At 35.7% G+C, this 25,364-nt stretch overlaps 1 protein-coding gene across 3 annotated transcripts in view; it reads left to right on the plus strand.

Moving 5' to 3' along the window:
* Positions 1-25,364, plus strand: part of APC (APC regulator of WNT signaling pathway) — a 135,649-nt gene that overhangs the window by 2,335 nt on the left and 107,950 nt on the right. The window contains exons 1-2 of one of the 3 annotated variants that reach the window (XM_036740970.1): positions 20,074-20,121; positions 20,594-20,720. The exons of 1 other annotated variant lie outside the window; for it this stretch is intronic. The gene's annotated coding sequence lies outside the window, so the exon portion shown is untranslated. Of the gene's footprint in view, positions 1-20,046; positions 20,122-20,593; positions 20,721-25,364 lie in introns of those variants that run through there. One more of the 3 variants, XM_036740969.1, reaches the window with a different exon arrangement.

Below are 25,364 nucleotides of genomic sequence, written 5' to 3' on the forward strand. Positions count from 1 at the left end.
TGATGGTCACATGGAGGGCATTCCCACAGGGTACTGACACAGGGGAATAGAAGACCTTCACCTTTTTAGGAGTTGTATGGGGAGGCCATCAGGCTTCCTTTGAATATTACTGGACCCTCAGGTCCAGTGCCCTAACTCGTTAAAATTCTTAGCAATGATCATTAAAAGCCAGCATGGATTAAAAAATCATTTCATGCCACATTGACCTCATTTTTTTGTTTACAGAATTACTAGACTCATAGATTGGTATATTTAGATTTCAGCAAGATTTTCATGCTATGTTTGTGGTGAGATGGGACGATGTGGAAGGAGTTGAATCACTGGACCTAAGAAGTAGTAATTAGTGGGTTTATGTTAGCTTAAGTGGAAGAATCTAGAGCAAGGGTTCTTAACCTGAAGTCCACAGAGCCATAAGGAGTCTGTGGACAGGTTTCATGGGGTTCATGAACTTTGATGGGAAAATTACATCTTCATTTTTACTAACATCTAAATGAAATTATTCTGAGCAGGGGCTCATTGGCTTTAGCCGACTGCCAAAGGGATTCATGACACAAAAAAAGATTAAGAACCCCTGATCTAGTGGAAGATCCTAAGGAGCTGTCCTTGGCACCATCGTGTGTGTGTGTGTGTGTGTGTGTGTGTGTGTGTGTCTCAATGACTTCGATAAAGGAGGAAGATGTAGATAATATGCTTGTTACATTTATAGATGATAAGAGTTTGGAGGGATAGGCTGAGATTACGAATGAGATAGTAGGTCTATAAAGATCTTGACAATGAGTGCATTAGAAATCCCATGCATTGGGATGACTACTGGTATTGAGGAGAAGGGAAGAAGCATTTATTAAGTGCTAGGCACTTTGAAGCCTACTTCACAGATATCTCATTTGATCCTCAAAACAGCTGTTATTTTATAGATGAGGAAACTGAGGCAGACAAGTTAAGTGACTTAACTAGGGTCAATCAGTCACCAAACATTAAATGCCTGTTATGTGCCAGGCACTACACTAAGCACTGAGCATGAAAAGAAGCAAAAGACAGTCCCTGCGCTCAAGAAGCTCACAATCAGGAGATAATAAATACATACAAACAAGCTCTATATAGAATAAATAGTAAATAATTAAGAGAGGTTGGGAAAGTCTTCCAGTAGGAGATGGAATTTTAGTTGTGGAGAAGCAATAATAGTCCAGGCTTGAGTGATGAGGGCCTGCTCCAGAATGGTAGCCACACAGCTAGTAAGTGACTGAGGCTGGATTTGAAGTCAGGTCTTCCTAAACTGTCCACTGTGCCACCTTGGAATCAGAGTACTTGATAGTGAGCCCCTAATTGTATTGTAAATCAGGAATTCTCACAAGACCATTACGTGGCTGAAAGCAATTTCTGTTGATTTTCATTGTTCCCTCAACATTATTTCTGACAGTCTCTTTTCTCTAACTTTGGTCATGAGTAATGGGGCATAATTTTTTTTCCCCAATACTCTATGCAGATGTTGCAGGTCAGTTTTCATATGTGCTTCTGAGGGCAGAGTTTCATGTTTGAGCACTCTCTGGGTTAATTAGCTTTATACTCATAGAATTATAGAATATTACATCTGGAAAGGAACCTTTGAGATCTAGTCTCATCTCTTTGTGTTACAGACTAACTTAAGGACTGGAGTGGTTAAGTGACTTTATCCAAATTCATCCAGAGACTGAAAGCTTTGTCCTAGCTAGTATAACAGGAATGAAAAGGAAGAGTGGAGTTAAAAATGTGAATGATTTACCTTGGACAGTACTGGTGTTAGAAAAAAAAAATTCATCGGGTCAGAAATGAATAGTATTTCAAAACTAAGAAGCCCTTTGTTGTGAGCCTTTCATATTTCTATTAGTGTTGTTTATTAAAGAAGAGCAATTTATATGTCCATTAATATGATAGGATTGAGAGCTGGGAAAGATCTTAGAGGTCATTTAGTTTAACATCCTTTTTTTACTGAAAGGGAAACTGTGACTGCCAGAATTAGTATTTTAATCCTGGTCCTTTGATTTTCTATAAGACAAAAAATACTTTTTCTTATAAAAGATTGGGTTACTAGTCAAGAAGATTAATTTATTTTTTCTAAAAAAATTACATTTTTATTAGTTGATATAAATCATGTTTATATTCAGAAAGATCATATGATCATAGATTTAGATTTTTTTTTTTTTGAGGGAGGAAGGCAAGGCAGTTGGGGTTAAGTGACTTGCCCAAGGTCACACAGCTAGTAAGTATGTTAGGTATTTGAGGACACATTTGAACTCAGGTCCTGCTGACTCCAGAGCTGGTGCTCCACTCACTGCGCCACCTAGCTGCCCCATAGATTTAGATTCTAATGTACATTTCTTAATCCCTCCTCATCTTCACTTTATATAATCCTTTACTTCATTCAAGATGCAGTTTTAAGTACCACCTTCTGTGAGAAGTCTTTACTGATTCCCCCAATTGCTACCATTGTACCATCCTTGTACCATCCTTCCCTAACTACTTTATGTTAAACTATTCTATGCTAGTTGTATTTATTTTCAATTCAATTCAGTAAACCTCTATTAAGTATATTCTATGTGCCAGGCTCTGTGCTAAATGCTGGAGTTAGAATTGAGAAAAAGAGACAGCCTTTCCCCTCAAGGAACTTAGAGGCTTATGAGAGAAAATACATAAAAGGAAGCCAAAAAGCTGGGGGGTGGTATCCACCTGAAGGTACTAGGCACAGGGATGTGGCGCCTCATGGAGTTGAAGCCAACCAGGGCAGCTGATGGAAAATGGGGTGACCTGAAAAGTTTTGAGCCCTCTATAAAGGAACACTCTGGGACGAATTTAATGCTCTGCCCTCTAATAATCAGGATAGACAACTAATTTCAGTTGAGGAGATGTTGAGTATCAACAACTTACTTTATGTGTGCATGTCTTCCCCTTTACAACAGAAGTTCCCCCACAGTAGGGATTGTTTCTTTCTTTCTTTTCTTTTTTGTCTTTGTATGATATTACTAAATGTTTGTTATCGGATTGATTGATGAGGACAATGAAGCCCAGAAAGATGAAATGTATTGCCCAAGGTCACCCAGGTTGTAACTTGTACACAGTCAAGATTTGAATCCAAGTCTTCTGATTCCATATCCAGTATTTGTTCTGCTATATTATATGTACAATAATAATTTACTTTTACAAGGTAAACAACATGATTTATTTTCATATTAGTTTTTCTGTGGTATGAGAACTTTGTTAAGCAGAGTTGATGATTGTGAAATCATTTTAAGGAAATCCATCTCAAATGTAGCTGGTTATGGCTGTACAGGGTATATTAGGCAGTTATGTATTTTTTTATTTGTGTATATCTAATTATTAAAACAAATTTATTTTCTGGATATTTTTCTTTAACAGCAAGCATTCAGTTATTTTTAAAACAAGTATGTGTTTGAATTTGAAGCTTGTAAAATGTATGCTGTGAGTGATGCATTTTTTAAAGACAGATTGAATATACTTTCAGCTAGGTAGTGTGAGAAATTTAAAATGTTCTATTATGTAGTAAACTCAGTTTTCATCTCTCCTTTCCTGCTTATTCATTGAATTGAAGAGATTTTTTTCCATTGTTCAGTTTAAATGAATGAAAATCAGCTATAATTGTTAAATGCTGTGTTGTCTCTCAGTTTGCCTTGATGAATTCAGATGCTTAGATAACTTTCATCAGTTCACAATTGAAACTCCATAGGATCATAGATTTAGAGCTGTAAGGGATTTGAAATCTGGTCCATTCCCTATTCCTCCCCCCCCCCCCTTTTTTTCCTAATAAATGAGGAAACAGGCTGAGAGAGGTAAAGCGAGGTAAACTCACACAGGAAGATTTGAATTCAGGCCCTATAACTCACAATCCAACTTAATATCCGGCCAAATATCAGTTAAAGTATGATACGCTGATACTGGTGCCCAGATTAAAATACATATTTTTAAATGTTAGGCAAAGTATAATCAGATGTTATTTACTCACTGTTTATCCTAAGCCTTCTAAAGTGTTCACTTTGCTTAGAATGAGAAAATGGTGTAATTTGGGCTATCATTTATCAGATATGAACTATTCATTATATTGGATTGTAGATTTAAAGTTAAAAGGGAACCTACTAGCCAACTCCTTCATGTCACAGATAAATTCTCATCCCTTCACTCTAGTTTAACTTCTCCACCTCTCCCACTATCCCTCCTCCAAAAGAAAACTTACTTGATTATATCCAGCATTTTCTTGGTTATTTTTCCAGAGCAACATATTGAATAATGTCTTCAGGCAACAGTGTACATTTAACTCCCACATCCTTCTCCTGGAGTGTTAATGAAAACTTAAGCCAGTCATTTTGGAAACCTATACTTTCACCGTACAAACTCAACTGCAATTTTGCTGTCTCTTACACAGCTTCTCAAGTAAGGTTTTCTGGAAATTTTTTTCCCAAGTCATTCTATACTAACCAGGAGAATTTTGTGAAATTAAATGAAATTTGGAGATACTATATTTCCTCTTCCAAATAATTTATTAAAATGTTAATTAAAACCAGTGCCAACATCATTGTCTTCCAGATAGCGCTCCATTTACACTGTGCCCACCCAAAGAATTTGTCATTTGACTCAACCCAATCCTAATTCCATGACAAAACCATTTCCCCTGCTCAATCCCACAGTGCTTAATGATTTTGACATTAGCCTCTGGTGAAAGGGTTTTTGAAACTCCTAAATAGATTATTTGTACTGGTTTCCCTTTATCCAAATTCAGATTACTTAATAAAAACAGTAATGATGATGATATAATAAAAATAGCTAGCATTTGCATAGCATTTTAACGTTTGCAAAGCACTGGATGTATGCTAGGTCATTTGATCCTCACAACAATTTTGTGAAGTAGCACAGATTTTACAGATGAGGAAATTGAGGCAAAGAGAGGTTAAGTGTATACCCAGGGTCACACTGCTAGTAAATGCCTGACGTAGCGTTTGAACTTAGGTTTTTCAGACTCTTAAGTCCAACACTCAACATGCTACCTACCTGCAATATGTTGTTAATATTGTTAATGAGAACAGTAATAATACTAATAACTGAATTTATTTTGTGCTTTAAAGCTTGCAAAGCACTTTGTTGCCTAATTTGTGCTTCACAATAATACTGTTCTTGTAGTACATTGCAGATAGTATCTTCATTTCCTAGCTATAGAAATTGAGGCTCAGAGAAGTTATAGTTATGTAGCTAGTAATTGTGAGAAATGTGATTTGAACATGGTCTTTATACCTAGCATTTAATATAGTGCCTACTATATTCCAGGTGCTGTGCTAAATGCTTCACAGACATTATCTCACTTGATCCTCATAAAAACCCTGGGAGGTAGGTGTTGTTGTTATCCCCATTTTGTAGTTGAGGAAACTGAGGCAAACAGGAGTTAGTGCCCAAAGTCACAAAGTTGATAAGTGCTCGGCATGCTATCCAGTTTACCACCTTATGCTACACTGCCAATTAGTTGCCTATATTATGCACTTACTAACTCTGTTAAGTGTTAGGGATACAAAGAGAGGCAAAAAACAGTTGTTTTCTTTTTTTCCCCTCATGGAACACATATTCTAATGAGGAAAAAACGTAAATGGCATACTAGTTATATAAAGAGTATATGGAAGGTAATCTGAGAGAGGAAGGCATTAGTGGCGGGGGAAGGGAAGGAAAGGAACTGCAAAGGCCTCTTGTGGAAGGTAGACTTTGAACCAAGGTACACTTAAGGAAGCTAGGGAAGCTGAGGAATTCTTAGAAGGCAGGTACATTGATACACTGTTGGGGGAACTGCGAATTGGTCCAAAAATTCTAGAAAGCAACTTGAAATTATGTTAAAAATTAATGAACTGTTCAAACCCTTTTGTATCAGTGGACCAGCTATTGAGTTCTCATGAGTTGATAGACTGAAAGATTATACGTATGAACATACTAATGGCAGCACTTTTTGTAGATTATAATCATAAACTACCAAAGTAGATACTCATCAGTTGGAGAATGGCTAAACAAGCTGGTATATGAATGTAATGAAATATTGCTTTATAAAAAAAGCATGAGCAATTGAGAGTAACATGGGAAGACTCTTATGAACCAATGCACAGTGAAGAAAACAGAACCAGGAATATTCATAATGACTACCATAATTCAGACCACATCAAATGTAAACCCCAAATCAATTGAACTGAAGTTAAATGCATTGACCAACAAATGATGAAACACCTCCTTTCTCTCCTGGTTAGAGATGGGGGAACTGTCGAATGAGGAATATTGCATATACTGATGGACCTTGCTGTGGAGTTAATTTTCCTTAAAATTTTCATTGTTATAAATGAGAGTTTTATTTTGGAACAGAGGAAGTATAATTGGAAATGAGTAGTATATAAAAAAGAAAAAGGAACATTTTTAAAAGATATATGATTTCCCTATATTAAAACTATTCCTTATAGGTTTTGTTTTCCTAAGTGTTACTGATTTTATCCTTTCTCATAACTGCTTACCAGCTTGCCTTAGCAAAGGCAGATACAAAACAAGTTTTTACCAATGAAAAAATTTAGGGCAAAAATATTCAAAGCAGCTGTTCCTCTGTTTTAATGTTAGCTTAGAAACAAACTCTACAAGTCATAATACTAAATGATTTGTTTTTGTCATAGAAATAAATAAGAAAGGTAAGTTTTAATGATTGAGCTCTGTATTTTTCAGGTTTCACTTAAACCATTTTAATTGGTTGTCTTTCTAAAATGGTTTACATATTTTCCTGCCTTCTTAAGGAATATAGTAAACATAATTTTGGATGGAAACTTACTTCAGGTATTTGAAACCCTGTGTTTTTGTAAATTTGAACAAGTCACTTAACTTTCTTGAGCCTAAGTTTCCTTATATATAAAATAGGGTAAATACTTGTATTGCCTACCTCATGAGGTTTGAAGGAAAACACTTTGTAAATAGTAAAGCTCTTTATAAATTATTTAATGTGTTAAATATTTCTAAACAAGAGATAGAGGTAATTACAAAAGATAAAACAGGTAACTTTGATTATTCATAACTGAAAAGCTTCTGTATAGGCAACATTAATGCATTGAGATAAGAATTGAGAAGTGCTTGAATGGTAAAATGTATCAAATTTCTCTGATAAGTGTTTGATGAAACCTCAAAGTTGTTTTTGATTTTCTTTTCTCTTATTAGTAATTTGAAGCACGTTTTCATGTGGTCGTGAATATTTGGCAGTTTTCTTTTGAGAACTATTTATTCATGATCAAAGGATTTTGACTACTTATCTATTGGAGAATGGCTATTAGTTTTACATATATATTTATTATTGTTTATGTAACTTAGATATAATTACGTGTTTTTTACATTTTTTATAAGTTTTGAGTTCTAAATTCTATCCCTTCCCTCCTTTCTCCCCCCACCCCCACCTGCACCTGGAGATGGTAAGCAATCAGATATAGGTTATACATGTGCCGTTGTGTAAAATATTTGCATGTTAGTTATTTTGTATAAGAAGACTTGAATAAAAAAAGGAATAAAAGAAAGAAAGCGAAAAGCACCATGCTTCAGTCTGTTTTCAGTTCTTTGGAGGCAGATAGTATGCTTCACCATTAGTGCTTTGGGATTGTCTTGAATCATTGTATTGCTGAGAATAGCTTAGTCATTCATAGTTCTTCATTGCTGTCACTGTGTACAACATTGTCCTTATTCTGCTCATTTCACTTTGCATCAGTTCTTCTTGTAAGTCTTTCTGAAATGATCCTGCTTATCATTTTTTATAGCATAATAATATTCCATCACAATCATATACCACAACTTTTCAGCCATACCCTAATTTCTGGGCATTCTCTCAGTGTTCCCCACCTCCCCCCTTTTTTAATTTTTTTTGGATATAGACCGAGCAGTGGTATTGTTGGATCAAACTGTATGCACAGTTTTATAGCCCTTTGGGCATAGTTTAAATTTCTCTCCAAAATGGTTCACATTCGCAATTCACAGCTCCACCAACAGTGCATTAGTGTACAAGTTTTCCAGTATTCCCTCCAACATTTATCATTTTCCTTTTTTGTCATATCAGCCGATCTAATAGGTGTCAGATAGTAGTTCGGAATTGTTTTAATTTGTGTTTCTCAAATCAGTAGTGATTTAGAGCATTTCTTCATATGACTATAAATAGTTTTGGTTTCTTTGACTGAAAACTACTTGTTCATATCCTTTGACAATTTATCAATTGGGGAATGACTTGTATTTTTATAAATCTGACTGTCCTATATATATATATATGTATGTATATATGTATATGTATATATACATATACATATATATATATTTGAGAAATGAGGCCTTTATCAGAGATACTTGTTGCAAAATATTTTCTTCTAGTTTTCTGCCTTATAATTTTGGTAACTGGTTTTGTTTGTGCAAAAACTTTTTAATTTTAGATAATCAAAATTATCTATTTTACATTTTGTAACAGTCTGTATTTTCTTTGGTCCTAAATGCTTCCCTTATACATAGATCTGACAGGTAAACTATTCCTTGCTCTCTTAGTTTGCTTATGGTATTACCCTTTATGTCTAGGTCATGTACCCATTTTGATCTGATCTTGGTATATGGTGTGAGATGTTGGTCTATATACCTAGACACTTTCTGCCATACTGTTTTCTAGTTTTCCCAGCATTATTTTGTTAAATAATGAGTTTCTGTTCCAAAAGCATGGATCTTTGGGTTTATCATATACTATATTATTATGGTCATTTACTACTGTGTCTCGTGTACCCAATTTATTTCACTGATCCACCACTCTGTTTCTTAGCCAGTACCAAATTGTTTTGATGATTACTGCTTTACAAAACAGTTTGAGATTTGGTATGATTAGACCATCTTCCTTCACATTTTTTTTCATTAATTCCCTTGATATCCTTGACCTTTTGTTCTTCCTGATGAATTTTTTTTTCCTAGATCTATAAAATAATTTTTTGGTATTTTGATTGGTATGGCACTGAATAAGTAAATACATCTAGGCAGAATTGTCATTTTTATTCTATTGGCTCAGCCTGCCCATGAGCAATTAATATTTTTCCAGTTATTTAGATCTGAGTTGTGTGAAAAGTGTTTTGTAGTTGTGTTCATATAGTTCCTGGGTTTATCTTGGCAGATAGACCTCCAAGTATTATATATTGTCTACAGTTATTTTAAGTGGAATTTCTCTTTCTGTCTCTTGCTGCTGGACTTTGTTGGTATTACATAGAAACGCTGATGATTTATGTGGGTTTATTTTGTGTCCTTCAACTTTGCTAAAGTTGTTAATCATTTCCACTATTTTTTGGTTGATTCTCTAAGATCATTCTGCAAAGAGTGACAGTTTTGTTTTCTCATTGTCTATTCTAATTCCTTCAGTTTCTTTTTCTTATTGCTGTAGCTAACATTTCTTTCCTCTTTTGTAATTTGTCTCGCTTTTATTTTATTTAGGTTCCTTAGGTTTTTTTAACCTTTTCTAAAAACAATTTTAAGTTTTGAGTTCCAAATTCTATCCCTCTTCCTCTCATCCTCCCTCCCTGAGACAGTAAGCAGTCAAATACATGTATACATGTGCAATTATGTAAAACATTTCCATATTAGTAATTTTGTACAAGAAGGCTAGCATAAAATAAAAAAAAGAAAGTGAAACATAGCATGCTTCAGACTGTATTCAGACAATGTCAGTGGATAGTATGCTTCATCCTTAGGCCTTTTAGATTGTCTTAGATCATTGTGTTGCTGAGAATAGCTAAGTCATTCACACTTTTTCATCAAACAGTATTGCTGTTATTGTGTACTACATTCTCCTGGTTCTGTTCACCTCAGTATGCATCAGTTCATGTAAGTCTTTCCAGGTTTTTCTGAAATCATCCTGCTTGTCATTCCTTATAGCACAATAGTATTCCATTACATTCATATAGCACAGCTTGTTTAGCCATTTCCCAATTGATGGGCATCCCTTTGATTTCCAATTCTTAGCCACCGCAAGAATAGCTGCTATAAATATTTTTGTATAAATAGATCCTTTTCCCTTTTTGGGGAAGTCTTTGGGATATAGACCTTATAACTAACATTTCTAGTACCATATTGAATAATAGAGGTGATAATGAGTAGATAGAAGCTTTTTTAATATTAAAAATAAGTTCCTCTGTGCCTATACTTTGTAGGTTTTTCTTTTTTAAGCATAGAAGAGTGCTGTAGTCAAAGGATTTTTTTCTGCATCTATTAAGATGATTGTGTGCTTTTGGGCATGATTAATTATGTTGTTTTCCTAATGTTGAACCATCCTTGTATCCCTAGTATAAATCCCACTTAATCATAATGAATGACTCATTGGATAAATTGTTGTAGTCAGTTTGGTAAGATTTGGTTTAAAATTTTTGTGTTTAGTGTTCATTAATGAAATTGACTCATAGTTTTCTTTCTGTGTTTTATCTTTCCTTGGTTTAAATATTAGGATTATATTGGCCTCATAAAAGGATTCTGTCAAAGTGTGGTTTTTTCCTGTTTTTGAGAGTAATTTGTGAAGTGTGAACACTTGCTTTTAAAAAGTTTGATAGCATCCCCTTTGAATCCATCAGGACCAAGAGTTTTTTTTTGATAGTTGGGTTTTTGTTTTGTTTTGTTTTAACAGCTTTAATTATTTCCTTTTCTGAGACCAGGTTATATAAGTTCTCTATCTAGACTTCTGATAGTTTGGGTATTTTATATTTTTTGAAGCTATTACCTCATTTCTTTTGTGTTCTCACTATATAACTATCCATAATATGATCTGATTTTTGCTATTTTATTGATTTGATTTTCTGCTCTCTTTTTAAAAATCAGGTTAGCTAAGGGTTTATCAATTTTGTCAGTCTTTTCAGAGAACCAGCCTTTTACTTAGCATTACTGTGTCTTGTTTTGATTTTTGTTTCCCATTTTTCTATTTTCCCTCTAATTTTCAATATTTCCTCTTTTGTGCTTATTTTAGGTTTATTTGTTGATTTTCTAATGTTTTAAAATGGATAGTCTTTTCTTTTCCTATTTGTTTTTTTTCTATTTTGTTTTATGTTTTTCTATTTTATTAATGTTTCATTGTAAGGATATGATTTCCCCCAGAGGACTGCTTTAGCCATATCAGAAATTTTGCTGTGTTGTTTCATCATTATCATTTTCTTTTACATAGTTATTGTTTTTGTGATTTGTTCTTTAGCCTACTTCTTATTTAAAATTTCATTGTTAAATCTCCATTTGAGTCTGTATCTTTTGATTTTGGTCCCAGAACCAATTTCTGTTTTTATTTTTGCATTATAGTCCGCAAAGAATATATTAACCATTTCTGCCTTTTTACCTGTTTGCAGTATTTCTCTGCACTGTGTACATGGTTGATTTTTTTTTGACATTTCCATGTGGTGTTGAGAATATGTTCTTTTGATTTCCCATTCAGAAGATGTCATAGGTATTTTAACTCTGGTTTCTCCAGCAGTTTGTTCAATTCCATATTTTCCCTTTTATTTATCTATCAGCTTTATCAGAACTGATAGAGGGACATTGAAGTCTCCTGTCACTATTGTGTTACTGTCCTCTTCTTGAAGCTAAGGTAATATTTCCTTTATAAATTTGGATGCTAAGATATTTGGAGCATTTAAGTTTATTACTGATATTATTTGTTGTCTCTGCTGATTCCTTTCAGAGTAATATAATTTCCTTGTTTATCCCCTTTTAAATTTTTGTTTCTGCTTTGTCTGCTAGTGTGATGGCAGCTACTGCTATTTTAGATTCACAAGATGCATAGTAAAGTTTTTTCATCCCCTCAATTTTATTTTGTGTATTTCCTTATTTTTTAAAATGTGTTTCTCATATAAAACAGATTATAGGGTTTTGTTTTCTTATCCAATCTGTCATTCTTTATTGTTTTATTGGATTATTTAATCCATTGACATTTAAAGTTACAAGAGTTAGCTTTATATTTGCCTCTGTCTCTAAAATTGTTTTTTTCCAAGTTATGATTTTTCTCCCCTCCTGTTGTACACATTATATTCCTTCAATTACTTTAGTCTTTATAAAAGATAGCTCTGTTCCCATTGACTTTCTTCCCCTTATCCTGATCCTCCTTTCTCATTTGTTAACCTTTTCCCTTTAAGGTTTTGTTTCTTAGGTCCTTCCATTTCTCTTGCTTTTATCTGGTTATATATTTTTTCTCTCTTTTTACTTCTCAGGCAAATAGATTTCTTCTCTCTTTCAGCTAAGTCTTATTCATTAGTTTTAAAAATTTCATATTTTGTGACCCTTTACAAAAAGGATTTCTCTCACTCTCCGTTATCCATCTTCTCTTTCTATTTTTACTCTAGACTCTCATTATCTGATTTATGACACTTATAATTTTCTGATCTGTTTTCTCTGTATTCTTCATGCAAGCAAAGCTTTCAAGATTTCTGTTCTAGCCTCTTCCCTCTAGGCACTTTCTGCTGCTGCCTTGTAGGGCTTGCCTCATGAACTCCCCTTTTCTATTATACCTCACTTCCAGAACAATGCCAGTTATTGCGGGTGTCAAAGAGGACCCTACCCCAAGGTAGGACCCCTCCCCCACTATATCCTTGATTACGCAGCCCACCACTGATCTAAACCTACCTTTGTTGACCCATTTTTCTACATTTGCCTGAAAATCTCCTTCCATATGTCCATATTATCCCACTTCCCAGAGTGCCAGTTGCCCCTAGGGGTTCCAACTCCCCACATCTCAGGACTAGTAGACTTTTCAAGCATCAACTCCTCCAGGCTTCATACAATATAACATGGACCATCTCTTTTCACCCATAGAAGTATTCATCAGTGGAACCTCTCCCAAAACCAAAGTAAGGCCTCCTTTTTTTTCCCTCCCCCTTTAACATATTCTCCCTCCTTTTTACCTACTTCTCTACAGGCTCATCTCCTTCTGAGACGCAGAGGTCACCTTCCCCTCATCGCTTGATTTGAACCTAGCACATCACACATACATATCAGTCTCCGTGCTGATGTTATGTACCCTCCCATGTTGTAATGTAGTCCCTTAAAAAAAGCAAACAAACAAAAGACCTGGTTCACCTCTAGGCAGAGTATTGTCAGGTTGTCTGTAATGCCTCTGTTTGCCTCTTCTCTGTTACCTCTACCAGATTTCTGCTCTGTCTCTTTGTGTACATTTATACAAAAGTCTCTTAGTGGTCTCTTTTTTGTCACTCTGTTGCTGCTAATGTGCCTGCTGCATTTATTTCCTTCTCCATTTTTGTTGTTTGAGGTGTTTGAGAAGCAAATAATCTCTTCAATTATGATTTTCTTTCAAAAAATGTTTCAAACTCTTATTTATAATTGACAAAGGTCCACAAATTTTGTCCTGTATGGTCAAGTTCAGATATGCATGATAGGTCAGCCTGTGCTAAATCGTAAGTTCCAGTGTTCTTTGGGATACATTATTCCATTCTTCGCTTCTTTTTCTAGTGTGCATGGAAGAGACCTGTCTTATTTGGTTCATTCCTTTCTATTTGTAGATCTTTCTCCTGCTGGCTTGCAGAACTTCTTGTTTCTGAATTGAATTGTTAAATTTAATCACTACATATCTCAGAGTTTGCAGCCGTGGATTTTTTTCTGGAGGCAACTTGTGAATTCTTTCAACTGGCATTTCTTTTTCTATGTTCAGAAGTTCTTGGCAGTTTTATTCTATTATTTCCTCCATTATGGTGTTAAGTTTTTTTGTCATGTCATGTTCTTCTGGGAGACTTATTGATCCTTAGGTTGTCCTTAAGCATTCTGTCTTAGAGTTTGATATGTTTTACTTGCATAATGAATATATTTTCTTTTAATGTTGGTTTTTGTTTCTTTTCTAGATTTTCTTTCATATCTGTGTATTTGCAGTCCTAATCTGTTGTTCTCTCTTTTGTTTCTTTGGTGAGACTATTGCAAATTCCAGTTTTTCTGTTCTGCTCATGATTTTTGCTGTGCTGGACATAAATTCTGTTCTCATAATTCTCATTTCTCTTAAAACTGCTCAGAAATAGTGTGTTGTGATCCCACTTTTTCTTCAAATTCTACAGGGTCCTCTGTCTCATGAAGTGTTAGATCATTTTCCTTTATTTTGCAGTATTTATTCATAGATGTCTGAACTCATTTGCTAGATCTGGAGGTCATATTTCCTTGTTTTCTCTATTGATTTATCTATTTATGTTCAAGGTCGTTGAGTTTTCTTCTGGAAATCTTTGGTTCTTTTAGCCTTTTCCCATCTTTATTTTCCTTCTCCTGTGATTGTTGTTTCCTTGAAGTCGGGATCTCAGAGTGTCTCAGCTTTCTCCAACACTGGCAATTCATGTTTCACTAGCCCAGCTAAGTCTTTGCCACAACTGACTTCTGAGCTGTCAGAACTGGCCCCAGCTGGATGCTGTGCTCTGTCCCTCAGTCTTAGTGGAATGCCACACAGCCTCCCACATGCAAGGTATCCTGTCCTGGTGACCTGTCCTACCTCCTCAGTTCAGAGCATGTTTTCCCTGGCAATTCAGAGTTTTGCAGCTCTGTTCCTTCCAGGTTGCCGCCCCAGTAGGCTTTTAGTCCTTAAGGGCTGTGGCCAGTCTTACTGTGGAGGACAAGTAGACTTGCAGTCTAGAACCAGGATCTCCGTGGTACTGAAAAAAGGTGCAGGGGTGGGTTTTCATATAGGCTTGTTTTGGGTCCTTGGGTATGCCAGTGTAACCTTGCTGCCAGTAGCATGGGAGGTAAGGGAGGGTGCCTAGTGAGTTCAGTTGAGATCAGCAAGCTTAGTTCCCGGGTTTTGTTTTCTTTTAGGCTTCTTTTGGAGCTGAAGTTGATTTCTCTTTGGAGCCTGTTTTGGGGAGGTCTGAGAGGTCATGAGGATTGGAGAAAATGTTTATCTTATGATATAAGGAACTCTCATCTACTTGGCCTTGTATCTTCATGTTAATTCCCTGCATGTCTTGCAAATTGGAATTATTTCGGATAATTGATACAAAATTTTTCCCCTTCTTATCTTATTCTAGCTGCATTGATTTTTGTCAAAGCTTTCAAATTTTATATACAGGGTGTTCCTAAAGTCTGGACACATAGGCAAAAATGCATATTTTCAAGAAATGAATGAAATTTTCAACAACATTTTATTTAATTGGAATATTAACAAGTAACGTCTTCAATATGATTTCCAATATTTGTGATGCAGAGGTTGAAGCGCTTTGCAAGATTCACGTGAACTCAGTGCAATAACTCCATATTGCCATCAGTTTTAGCACATTTACTCTTTATGCGTTTCCATCAAGTGTGTTGCATCTGTGATTTTCATTGAGTACACCTTCTCTTTTAGAGTACCCCAGAAAATGAAGGCACTAAACAACACAGAGTCTTTGGTGAAATGGTTAATGAGTTGTTAATGAGATTTCCTGTGTGTCTAGACTTTAGGGACACCCTGTATATGATCAAAATGAAATTTTCCTTTTTAGTCTATTAAAATATGTTACATTAGGTTTTGCATTTTCTTCTAACCATGTTGACACATATCTGTTCTCTTGGGACAGCTAGGTGTCACAGTGGGTAGAGTGCCAAGCCCGAAATCAGGAAGATCTAAGTTCAGATTTGGCCTCAGATACTTACTGGCAGTGTGACCCCAAGCAAGTCACTTAACCTCTATTTATCTCAATATCTTTATCTGTAAAATGGGGATAAGATAATATTTGGAAAATGCTTAGCACAGTGTCTGGAACACAATAGGTGCTACATACATGTTAGCTATCATCATTGTTATTATTTTCCAATTCTGTTTTAATGATATGGTCTTTTATATCATTTATTTTATATCATTATGATATAGTAGAAAGGATGTACTAGTGTCTGAGGACCTGTATTCAAATCATTGCTCTGTCTGTATGTGAGCTTGGACAAGTCACTTAATAAATAAATACAATCATTTAGCATTTAATATTCTGCAGGCACTGTACTAAACGCTATGAACCTACTCTTATATTGTTGGCATATGGTTCACTTTTATTTGTTACTTTAATTTTTGATATTGGTAATTTGGTTTTTCTTTTTTTTTTTTAAGTCAGACAAGCCAATGGTTTGTCTACTATGTTTTTTTTCTTTTCTATATTCTGTATTCTTTTCTTAAGCCAGCTTCTAGTTTATCAGTTCATGGTTTTGTTTTCAATTTTGTTAATCTCTTTGATTTTTGTAATTCCTGTTTTGGTGTTTAGTTGGGATTTTTTGATTTGTTGCTTTTCTAGCTTTTTTTTTAGTTGCATTCCCAATTCATTTATTCATTTTCCCTTTTGTTCAATTAAAATATTTAGTCAGCAAGTCAACAAACATTTATGAAGTACTTACAATATACCAGGCCCTTTACTTTGCACTGGGAATACAAATATAAGCAGAAAGACGAGACCAGGCCCTCAAGGGACATACATTCTAATGGAGAAAGCGACACATAAATGGAAGCTGAAGGTGTGGGGTTCAGGGTTTGGGGATGGAGGCAGAGTTTGGTGTACACCTAGGGATGAAGAGTATTTCTAGTATGAGAAGTGAAAGGGGGGAGTGAACTTCCAGACTGAGAAGGCTTCATCAGCATGGTAAAGAAGATTTGAAGAGTGAAGAATAGAGCCTGAAGGGGATGAAGACATGGCTTGCTTAGGTTTTTTTCTTTAAGATCAAGGATCTGTTTAGATCTTTCTAGATACTGACTCTTATCCATAGAGTACGCTTCATGTCATCTACAAATTTGAGAAGTATTGCCTCTGTACTTTATCTTTACAGGTCCAGCAGCAGCAACATAGTGGAATTGGATGCTATTTAAGGCCATGTTCCTCCCTGGCAATTAGTGAGCATCCCTGTTCCTTGTCCCAAACTGATGGGGAAGTGGGCTAGCCCCTTCTGGGCCAACTTCCAGCCAGTGTTTCCTGCCCACCTGCCTGCCTTCCTCTCTGCCTAGAGGGATGGCAGGTATCATCCGCTGTAGGTAAACCCAACTATTAAAGTTTCCTTGGCACAAGACTTTTGAGGGTTACCAAAGAAATGTATAGGCTCCAAAGGTATCCCAACCTTTTCAGCCCAGAATGTTCCCTTGACAACTCTCTTCAGAGAGGGACATGCCTCATTGAGATATGCTAGAGAACTACACCCTAATGGTACTGTTAGAGGCAACAGAAGTTTTCTGATCTACTTATCTGTTGAAAATTCCCTTTTCCCTTTTTGATATTAGACTAGTAGTGGCAAGGCCAGACTTGGTTTGTGAAGCTCTTCCTAATGTAGGCCCTGCCCACCTTTGCAATCTTCTTATCCCCCACCACACTGGTGACACTAGCCTCCTTGCTGTTGCTTGAACATGACACTCCATCTCATGACTCCAAGTGTTTTCAGTAGCCACTCTCCCTGCCTGGAATGTTCTCCCTCCTCATCTCTACTTCCTAACTTCCCTGTTTCCCTTCAAGTTTCAGATAAAGCACTACATTCCACAAGAAGCCTTTCCCTTAATCTTAATGCCTTCCATTCAAGACTTCATTCTCAATTTATTGTCTACACACACACATACATCTATGTATCTACATAGATGTGTGTATGCATTGTATATATATGTGTGTATAGGTACATATACATATATTTATGTATATAGTTTGTAAATAGTTGTTTTTATTTTGTCTTCCACATAAGGATGTGGAGCTCCTTGAGAACAGGGATTTCTTGCTATTTTTTGCTTTCTTTGTACCCTTAGTACTTAGCAGAGTGCCTGGCACAAAGCAGGTGCTTAATAAATACTAATTGACTTGACACAACTTATGTATACCATAGAAGTTGACTTATAGCAAGGCCACACTCAGCTGGGACTACAGCTTTAATGCTTCATCCGTCTGTAAATCTTTTTTTCCCCTCCTTTATTACATCTCCTGAGGAAGATAGTCCCTGGCATCCATGAAGGACTGGACTGAGTTCTGGCCCCAGGAAAATTATGAGATATCTTTAGGAGAAAATTTATTTTATCTTTCCTCAACCAACTTCAGTTTGTGTCCTCGGAACTACCATTAGGCTCTTGCCATCCCTTGAACTTGGCTTTAAATCCCCTCTCATACATACACATACTCCTTTGTTAAGAATTTAGATATCTATGTTCCATTAAAAATTTGTTTTTTTCATTTACCAACTACTCCTTCACCCAAGTCACTGATAAAAATAGTGAGTAGAACAGAACTAAAGACGTATTTCTTTGGCACTCCTGAAGAGGCCTACCATCATTTCAGTTTTTAACCCATTTGTCGACATTCTTCGAATACTATCATTCAGTGAGTTCCAGATCAAGGTAACTACTCATAGCTAATATCTCTCCATCTTGTTCAAAAGGATATCATGACTTTGTCAAATGCTGATTTTTAATTACAAGTAGAGGGAGACTCCATATTATGTGTTCCCCACACCACACTGGAGGAAGATAAGGGAGGGAGAAAAAAAATGCCCAATTGCAGAAAAAAATAAAATGCTTTAAATCACTGATAATTAGAGAAATGAAATTAAAGCAACTCTCAAGTTCCAGTTCACACCCATCAGCTTGTCATTGCCAAGAAAAAAAAGGAAAATGACAAATGTTGGAGGGGCTTCAAGAATTCATTTATGGATGTTGGTGGAGCTGCAAAGTGCTCTAGCCATTCTGGAAATTATGGAATTAATTCCAAATTATGGAATTTGGAATTATGCTCCCCCTGTATTTCTAAACTATGCATACCCAGTGCTACCTCTATTAGGCTTTGATCTCAAAGAATTAAAAAAGAAAAAGATACCATGTGTACAAAAATAATGTTTCTTTTGTAATTACAAAGAACTAGAAACTAAGAGGGTACCCATAAATTGAGCAAAGTCTAATAAACAAACTGAAGTATGTGAATGTAATATTATAGTTTTGTCCTATAAGAACAAAGAAAGAGATGGTTTCAAAGATAACTGGGGTGACTTGTGCAAACTGGTGCAGACTGAAGGGGGCAAAACCAGAAGAAAAATGTCTACTGTAACATTATAACATCTACGTTATAAAATTGAAGAGCTTTGAAAGACAACCCTGATGAGTATGAAGAATGCTGCCCACCCCCTGCAATGGAACTAATATACCAAATGAGACACACATTTTTGGAAATCACCAATATAGAATGTGTTTTGCTTGACTAAGCATGTTTGTTATGTGGGTTTTTTTCTTTTTTCCGGTGGCAGGGGCGGGGGGCGCCGCAGAGACAATATAGTCTTACTTGATAAATTAAAAAAATACTTTTAAAGGTATATTGGGTTTTTTCCAAGTCAAAAAAGCATTAAGTGCTTTTTATTTAGTAAGCACTTATTTATTAAATGCTTATTATTAAGACCTACACTATGTGCCAGCCATTGTAGTCAGAGGATCTGGATTTGAATTCCATTTCTTCCACTTGTGTGACCTCAGGCTCTCATCTCCACAATGAGATGACATGACCTCCACGGTCCCTTCTTCTTTAAACCTATGATTCTATGAACTAGTGACCTATGTGCATTTTTTCCAAGTTTGTAAATTCATGTACATGTCAGTCATTAAATATTTATTAAGCACCTTCTATATGCCAGGCACTGTGCTTAAACTCTGGGGATACAAAAAGAGGCAATAGATATTTCCTGCCATTAAGGAGCTTGCAGTCTAATCGGGGAGACTACAAACAAACATATGTACAATCTATGTAATATAAATAGTAAACAATTAAAAGAGGAAAGGCCCTAAAATTTAGGAGTAGGATATGTATGGAGGGTAACTTTGACTAAATGGGCTTTTGATCCCGGAATAGATAACAGTTTCTATCCACCGCTTTGGGGGTAGGAGGTGAAGGATCATTTTTAGGGCTGTGGCCAGTCGTGTGCTGTGGGGTGGGGTCTCTGCTTTCAGCTCCAGACTGGGTTGGAAAGAGTATGAGCAGCAGCTGTGTAATCTGCTGATTGCTGATCAGAGCTCATCACATCCTCTGATGGGAACTGGGGGATTGGCTGGCCGAGCTTGCACGTGACTGGCATGTGGTTGTATTGGCGCAGCCGGGAAGGGGGTGTCACTGGAGATGGAATGGAGGTGCAGCCAGGTTCGGAAATGGGGTAGGTCCTGGAATCAGGCAGCAGCATTTGCTGCAGAGGGGGAGGGGGTGATAAAAATGACTATGTAAAGGCTACATCTTCTGCCCACTCCCGGAAGCCCCATGAAGCTTGGAGGCTTTTTGTGAGCTTGGCTTACTTCATTATAAGTGTCCTCTGTTGCATGTCAAGCTGGAGAGGGTTGTTTTTCCTTTTACTGCAGTGGTGACCAACGATGGCTTTCCTGTGGTTCTGATCGGGGTGTTTGACAGGAGAGGAAGAAGGGGGAGGGTAGGAATGTCAAGAGAGGCAGAGGGGAGAAAAAGTAGCTTTTGTTGCGAGAACTGGGTTTTGTTTTAATAAAGCCTTTTGACATGAAAAAAGCAGAATAACAGTATCTAAGGAAACGGGTACAGGATAACAAAGAATGGAGCAGATTCATGGCAAGTAGTAAAAGCTTTAGTACATTGAAGTCCTCCTGTTTCCTCTGCCACAGTAACTGCAGCAAGCAGCCGCCGCCAAAGGGAGGGATAGGGATACAAAGCGACTGCTTATTCCTTGATGTGGATCTAGCAGAACCATAATGAAGCATTTCTGGGGAAAGAAGGAAGAGCATGAGGCAGGTACTGCAGAGCTTACATGTGATCTGTTGAATGGTGAAAATTTGGTTGCCAGTAGTCTGCATGCTATTGTGAAACATCTAAGCAAACTCTCTTTAAATAGGGTGTCAGAAAGATACTGGTGTCTTTGTTAGTGACAAGATATGGTGGCTTTTTGTGGTCGACTATAGCGTTTTTCTCCTGTGCCGAGGAAAAGCAGGAATGAGAGCCTATGATATACATTGCTGGCCTGAGAAATCCATTTACAAGAAGCTTTAATGCTTCTGAATGCAAGTGCTATAATAAATAAGGAATTGGGGTTTTTTTATAGTGGAAAAATAGAGAGTTGTGAATGTTTAATCTATTGGAATGTCCTGACATTTTAATTTTACATTACAAAAGAAATACTCAAAATCTGTGATTTAACCCAAATCCTATAGGAAATCTTAATACATTATGTATGAAGCAGTGAGCCCTTTCTCTTCCTTTGTTAGGTGCAGCTTTTATGCCATTAATTAGGTCACCCCAAAACTGATCATTCTAGATTATAAATGCATTGTATAGGGTTTGTTAATGTTACTTTGGTAGATTTGGTATATTTAGAAACCATAGTTTTACTCCTATGCACTTTGGAATATAATGGCATAAAATCTAGAAGCAACTCTTAAATCATCAGATCATAGCTTTTCTTTTATGTGCACTTGGGTGTTAAGAAAAATAATTTTTAAAAACTTGATACAAGAAATGTGTTTTAAAATGTGGATACATTTAAAATGTGGATACATGTGAATTGAATAAAAGTTGAATTTATTGTGGTTTGATATTTTATTCTTTATAGTAGCCACATGCCACACCCCCAAGGAGAGATGGCGCTTGTTCTATAAAAATCACTTAGTTTCAGATACAATATCCCTTAGATTTTGGGGGGGAGCTGTTCTTAAGTCTGAGATCATTATATTCTGAAATAATTCAGTTTTTAAAAATTGATTGGAATCTAAAAAGTGCATTTTTAACTGTAGATGTCAGTAGCATTATTTTTTAAACTAGAAGGAATTTACATAATTTTAAATGAGAGACTTAAAAGTTTTCTTCCCCCAAATGACAATTTAATTTCTCTTTTTACCTCTTTCTTTCTGTTAAATTAAACACTTTTATATAAAAGAAAATAAGCAACATATTAGGGATCTCATGTATAATTTTCTTCTGGGTGAAATTAAAAATATCATTGACTGTGAGAATAAATTTGAATTTTTTTGTACTTGAGAAATTTTATTTTAGTACTTGATTGGAAATTGTGTTGAAAATAAGGTAAGCTAACAGTTTTTTGTTAGGTTTTATCTCTGAGTCTAATTTTTAAAATCTAATATCAGAATTGTAAAATTGAGTTGTAGTTGTGACTGAAATACTATATCAAAAATAGCTGACTCATTTAAATTCCAAATCGTAGTTCAGTGACAAATCATAATGAATGCTATGAGGTCTTGGGGTTAAGAATACTCTTAATATTTTAGCTGCCCAAAAGTTAACTGAGCTTAAGTATGATAAAGTATGATACTTTGGAATTAATGTGCTGAATATATGACATTTTTAAAAAGCTGTATGTTTCATATATATGAATATGCATATATACTTATGTTTTATACTTGTTAGTTTTTATCAGAATAACAAAAGATAAAAATTATATATATTTTTAAGAAGACAGTGGTAAAGCTTATCTATGCCAGCTAATTTCATCAAAAGGAGAAAAAGCAGAAAAGGAAATGTAGAGGAATACAATATCCTTCACAAAGTTGAAGCATTCATTTTTAGAGTGTGCATAAAATATAATTAGGAGAACCTTCTTGAATTAAATTTCTTGGAAAGGTGGTGAAACTATTTCTATTCTCTTGTTTGACAGACTGTTATAGATGAGTAGAATAGCCCAGGGAGGTAAAATTACCTGCCCACAAATAATAAGCAGCAGAGCCATAATTCAAACCCAAGTTTGTTGACTCCAAATCCAATATTATAATGAAAATTTGTTTATTTAATGCTTTGAAGCTTTACAAAGCACTTTACCCAAAACAACCCTCTGAGATAGGTAGCATAAGTATTTAACAGCCATTTTAAAAATGAGGAACTCAAGAGATTAAGCCATTTTTCCTTATGGTGACACAGCCAGTATCAGAACCGGGATTCCAAACTGAGTTTTCTGATTTCTCTTTTCACCACACCATGCTGTTTCCACATACCATGTAAGATTGTCCAGGGGCAATCAGAAATAGACTTTTCTTAACTGCAAGTTCAGTGGACTCTGCAGATTAAACCAGCTAGCTTATACTCCTTCCATGGCCAAATTTAATTGCCTTTTCTCAAATCCTCATCCTTCTTGACATTTCTGCAGTCTTTTAACACTGTAGATCTTAGTCTTCTTTATGGTGTGGTAAATGTTCTCCATTTTCACAGTATTTCTCTCTCTTCCTCCTACCCAGGCCATGCTCATTAACCATGAGTGACCTTCAAGATTTTATCCTGGGCCCTCTTTTCTCCTTACACTGTTTGACTTCATGATCTCATCAGCTCCCATGGATTCAATTTCATCTCATTTGTCCATTTCTAACTTATAATTTCCTTCCAGTTTCTTATCTCCAACTACTTATTAGGAAGCTTGAATTTGATGTCTTTTCTCTCCTTTGTACAACATGGTCAAAACTGAATTAATTACCTTTTCTCGCAGGCCTTCCTGTCGTCCTAACTTCCTTATTACTATCAAGGGCACTACCACTCTCCTAGTCATCACCCAAACCGACAATCTAGTTGTCATCTTCAACTCTTCATTCTCTCACCCCACATATCTAATGAGTTGCCAAGCCCGATTGATTCTACCCTTGCATCTTCTCTTGTATATTCCCCTCTTTCCTCTGACATTGCCACCACCTTTGTGCAGCACCTTATATAGTCAGTAGTTACACCTATACTGTTGCAGTAGACTTTGGTTGATCTCCATGATCTTCCTAAAGCACAGGTCTGACCCCTCCTATTCCATCAACTCCAGTGGTTCCCCAATGCCTCTAAGATGACATATAAAATCCTTTGGCTTTTTTAAATGTAATTTTATTAATTTTTTTGTTAAATTTTGAGTTTCTATTTCCCTCCTCACCCTGGGCTAAAAAAGGCCACCATTTGACACATGCATATATACATGTGCATATATATTTGTAAAACCATACTATGCATACTTCCATTTATCCATTCTTTCTCTGGAGGTGGAATAGCATCTTCTTTCTTTAGACCTTTGCTAGTCCTTCACAATTTTTCTTCGAACAGTATTGCTGTGACTGTATAAAACATGGTCTTGGTTCTGCTCATTTCACTTATCGTTGTTTCTTACAAGTCCTTTGCCTTTTAAAGCCCTTCATAACCCTTTATACCTTTCCAGTCTTCTTATATCTTATTCCCCTCTAAGTTCTCTATGATCTAGTGAAACCAACGACATTGCTGTTTCTCACACAAGACACACAAGACATAAGTGCTTATTCTTTTCCCTTTCTCTTTTACATCTCAGAACTTTATGGAGGTAGACCAAAGGTCTTTTGTTGTCAGTTTTCTCATCAGTTCCTCATACATTTTGTTTTTTTTTTCCTTTTGGATGAAATTAGCTGCTATAGGCTTTACCATTGGTTTTTTTTTTTTAATACATTTTTATCTTCAGGATAAAAAAAACTCTGACAAGTATGAGCATTTCCATATATATTGCATATGTTTTTAAAACTATCATTCTTACCTGTATTTTCCTCTGAACTTTCTTCCCTCCTGTTGTGTACTTAATTCTTCATTGATGTTCCTACTCTTTTTTGTTCTGCCTCACTATCATTATCTCCCTTCCCAGTTCTCCCCCCAAAACAAAGGTACCAAAAAAACCCAAAACAAAACCCTCCCTTTGTGATCAGTAAGCATTATCAAACAAAACAAATCCTCTTCTGTGCATTTAAAAAAAAATACTTCAATAGCCCTCTTTTCTTTTTTTCTTTTCGTAATACTACCTCTACCTCTTGCTCCCCAAACTCCTCTTCAGACAAAAAGAAGTATAGCAACTATTGAAACAAAAAAATAGCAAAACAATTTCACACATTTGCCATGTCCAAAAGTAAACATTTCATTGTACACCTTGAGTCCATTAACCCTCTGTCAGGAAATGAGTGCCATGCTTCTGAAATTTTGTGCAGTCATTGTAGCTAACTGTTTTAAGTCTTTCAGAGTTGTTTTTCTTTTGAATGCCACAGTCATTTATACGTTGTTCTCCTGGTTTTGCTCACTTTTCTTTGTATCAGTTCATAGAAGTCCTTGCAGGATTTTCTGAGTTTGTTCTCTTTTGTCATGTCATAGTGTGCAGTAATTTTCATTCTTATAATTTGTTTAGTCATTGCCCAACTGATGGTACTCTCCTTTAGTTTCTAGTTCTTTTTTATACTAAAAAATTTATGCTAAGAGTATTTTTGTACTTCAAAATCCTTTCCCTCGTTTAATTCTTTGGAGATATGGATCAAAGGGTGAATATCGACAGTTTAGTGATGGGGGGAGGGTAATTGTTTTCCAAAAAAGCTGTATTAATTCACAACTCCAGAAGGATGCATTTATGTACCACTTTTCCCATATACCCTCCAACAGTTGTCACTTCTCCTTTTTTTG

This window comes from Trichosurus vulpecula, chromosome 1 (genome assembly GCF_011100635.1).
Source record: "Trichosurus vulpecula isolate mTriVul1 chromosome 1, mTriVul1.pri, whole genome shotgun sequence".
NCBI lineage: Eukaryota > Metazoa > Chordata > Mammalia > Diprotodontia > Phalangeridae > Trichosurus > Trichosurus vulpecula.